Source organism: Rhipicephalus sanguineus, chromosome 6 (assembly GCF_013339695.2).
Source record: "Rhipicephalus sanguineus isolate Rsan-2018 chromosome 6, BIME_Rsan_1.4, whole genome shotgun sequence".
Taxonomy (NCBI): domain Eukaryota; kingdom Metazoa; phylum Arthropoda; class Arachnida; order Ixodida; family Ixodidae; genus Rhipicephalus; species Rhipicephalus sanguineus.
The window spans coordinates 84407993-84411437 of NC_051181.1; the positions used below are offsets into that span (position 1 = coordinate 84407993).

A 3445-nucleotide genomic window follows, 5' to 3' on the forward strand; every position below is an offset into this window, starting at 1 on the left:
AGAAGAAAAGAAAACAAGAGCCCGCGAAGTACGCGGTGAATGAAATAGCGCGCGCTCGCGTGCCGCTACCACGTGGCCGCTACTCAAGCACTTCCAAGCGAACTTTGATGGACACACGACTGCGTTCGTGTATCGCCGGTATTGTGGCATAAGATAAACACGGTAATATTTGACATATATTTATTAAAAAGTGTATGTTATGAAGGCAAGCAAAACAGGAAAGTTCTTTATAAGAAAATAAATCTTTAGGGTTAAACGCCCTATCCTGCAAACAGCTTTTGCATATCGTTGGCCAAGTAACCGCGTCCTTTTTCAACACACCGTAATAAGGGCTTAGTTTTGACAATCGCTCAGGTCCTTCCTCAGCTGCAGCGTACTAATCTTTCGCCTTTTACTAAAGATTACCGTGGGGAAGGACACTCGAATGAGCCTGTAAGCTAATTTTTGAGAGGCCTTGCCCGTTTGGGCGAGGCCTAATGTACAGATCGAAAGAAAGACTTATTCGGTTTAAGCTTATCACACACGAAGGATGAGAATGTGAGAGCGTATTTGGGCCTTCTGGTGTCCTGCTTAAAAGTACAGTAATGGGGGAAATAATTTTGATATCTGTACACCACTGTTCCGCAATTCCAAATCGCCATGCTTGCCGCGATAAAACGCGTAAAAAGATAATGCGGGTGGCTCCGCCACCTTGATTGGTATTCCTGCAGCAAACGCCATGACGTCATAGATTATGACGGCGTCTACTAGGGCCTACGCAGCTCCTAATCGGTAACAATGAAGTACATTGACCTCTGAGGGGGCCATATACATAACATACCAAGTTTCAGGAAATTACAGGCAATGTCGCCAAAGTACAAGTACACATTGAAATGCGTGACGTCACAATCGGGGTTTCGGCGCGAAATTAAAAATGCAATTTTAACCTTGATTTTCTCCTCTACTAATAAACTTATGACGAAATTAACGAGATTAGAATTTTCAGAGAATAGTTTATCATCCAAACCAATTCATCGTTTCACTTTAGTGTACCTTTAACTTTATGATGAGTCGTGGGATAGAACTGGCGACTTTCGGGTCAGCAGCCGACAACCGTAACCACTGTGCACCGCGGCGGACACAGAGCGGAAACTGCTGGACCTTTATATTTAAGCGAGCCGAACACGAGGAAAAATGAATGTTTGATAGGGATTGTTTGGAGAACGGCCGGCGTGACGATACGTACATTGCGTGGTTGTTTTTAGAAATGCGAAAGGGCAAACGTCGCCCCGTTCACAACATAGTGAACGCGCGCGAGCCACAGGACCTTGTAACTGGTTTCCCAACGCGAAAACACATAGCGGCGCCAAAGGGAGCAGTGCAAAACAAACTCCACTAACCTTGACATAATTCGCGCTCACAAACGTCGCTGAGGACCACCGCTTTGATCTCTCTCTCTCTCTTGACATCCTATGGAGTGATGTGGAATTCTATATTGTGAACACGAATAAAAAAAAAAAAAAACGCCAGGCCTGCGCGGAGTACGCAGTGCAGTCAGAGCGGCCTCTCTAGAGCCCATTCTAAACTCTCTTCGGGAAACTAATACAACTACACATGCAAGGTATCCACAACGCCACAAATCATAATTTTGTGAAGTAGGGAAGCACTCACTATGCCATTACAGTTGAGCACCTTTATAAGAGACACTGATGCAAGAGACAATTGGGTGTAAGAAACACAAGTGTGCCTAGAAATGGAGGTTGTTCAGAAAATGAAAACACGGTACCCTGCTTATAAGAGACCAGGGACAAGAACTGCTCCCTGGTGCATGTCTCTTATAAAGGGCTTCAGCTGTATTCGTTTTCTGTGGATAAGCGGGATACCCGCTACACATTTGTAATGCATTAGGTGCACTTTGTTGATGCTGCATGTGGCTGATGATGATGAGGAATTATGGCTGAGCACTTTGCAGTGGGTGGGAAGCTTTAAACCACACACTCGTTGCGAAATTAGCATTGTGTGATCCCCATGATTGTTATTTTACTCTTCTGCCACGCTATATTACACATGTTAACGCGACTCCTTGCCCGACATGAATCCTATATAGGGTCTTTTTGCGAAGGACTTTCAAGCACCAGCGCGGCTCTGTGCTCAATACTCGACTGCCACGCAGAGAGCCCGGGTTCCCGGACATAATTATTTATTTCATTTTTTTTATTTCGCGCGACAGTGGTTAAGGACACCAGCGGCGGCGGCGGCGAACTGACCCACTGCAGTTGTGATGTGATAACAGCTTTCGCTGCTAAAAAAAAAAAAAAATGTTCCACTCCGTGAAAGCCGTCGAACACCGAAGCTCTCGCCCCTTCCTTCAGGCACTATATTTCCTAAGTTTCAGCAAAGTTGTCACTAAGGATTTCTTTGTTCTTTCTTTGCTCTTCAGGTTAAGCCATGTGGATCAAGCGCGAAGACATGGCGTTCAGCGCAGCTTCAACTTGGGCTTGTTGGCATAGGCGTGCGCTGTGTTCCCCTTCAGGGGCGGGGGCAGCAAAGGTTCGTCGCAGCGCCCCCCTCCCAGTTTTGTCGATGTATGGAGCTGACATTGCGCCCCCCCCCTCCGTGTCGCCGTGCCCCCCTCCCTATTATGTCAATGTGGGGCTGACTGCGCACCCCCCCTAAGGTGAATAGGGGGGGGGGGGGCGCACAAGAAAACAACAGAAAATATCAGATGAACAGTAGCGGAGCAATTCTCGGCGGTTAGCGCGAAGCTTTCACTTTCGGTTCTTTCTTTAGGCTTCAACATTAGGCCTCGCCCAAACGGGCAAGGCCTCCCAAAAATTGGCCTACAGGCTCATTCGAGTGTCCTTCCCCACGGTAATCTTTAGTAAAAGGCGAAAGATTAGTGCGCTGCAGCTGAGGAAGGACCTGACCGATTGCCCAAACTTGGCCCTCATTGCGATGTGTTGAAAAAGGACGCGGTTACTTGGCCAAGGATATGCACAAGCTGTTTGTAGGTTCGGGCGTTTAACTCTCGACACCTATTTCTTACAAAGAACCGTACTGCTCTGTTTGCCTGTGTAGCATACACCTTTTAACGAACATATGTGAACATTGCAATGTTGTTTTCAGCTTATGCCACAATACCGACGATAAACGAACGCAGCCGCGTATCCATCAAAGTTTGCTTGGAAGCGCGTGAGTAGCAGTCAACCCCCTTGGTAGCAGTACGGAGCGCGTGCGAATAATTGCCCAAACACACTCGCCCGATAAACTTTTTCCTTCCTTCCTTCTTGACCAACACCTCTGTCTTAGCATCTATCTATCTATCTATCTATCTATCTATCTATCTATCTATCTATCTATCTATCTATCTATCTATCTATCTATCTATCTATCTATCTATCTATCTATCTATCTATGTAGCCGCCTACGTCTGGGCACTCTCCTAGTCGTCTCCATACCTTGTAAT

General features: G+C 46.5%; 2 non-coding genes across 2 annotated transcripts; one reads left to right on the top strand and one right to left on the bottom strand.

The window, feature by feature from the left end:
* Positions 1-346: 346 nt before the first annotated feature.
* On the top strand, positions 347-472 carry LOC119398079 (U5 spliceosomal RNA). Its single transcript, XR_005184755.1, has one exon. It is a non-coding gene; the product is annotated as a U5 spliceosomal RNA (small nuclear RNA).
* A 2311-nt stretch (positions 473-2783) lies between these two features.
* On the bottom strand, positions 2784-2909 carry LOC119398080 (U5 spliceosomal RNA). The gene has a single exon (XR_005184756.1). It is a non-coding gene; the product is annotated as a U5 spliceosomal RNA (small nuclear RNA).
* Between the last annotated feature and the right edge of the window lie 536 nt (positions 2910-3445).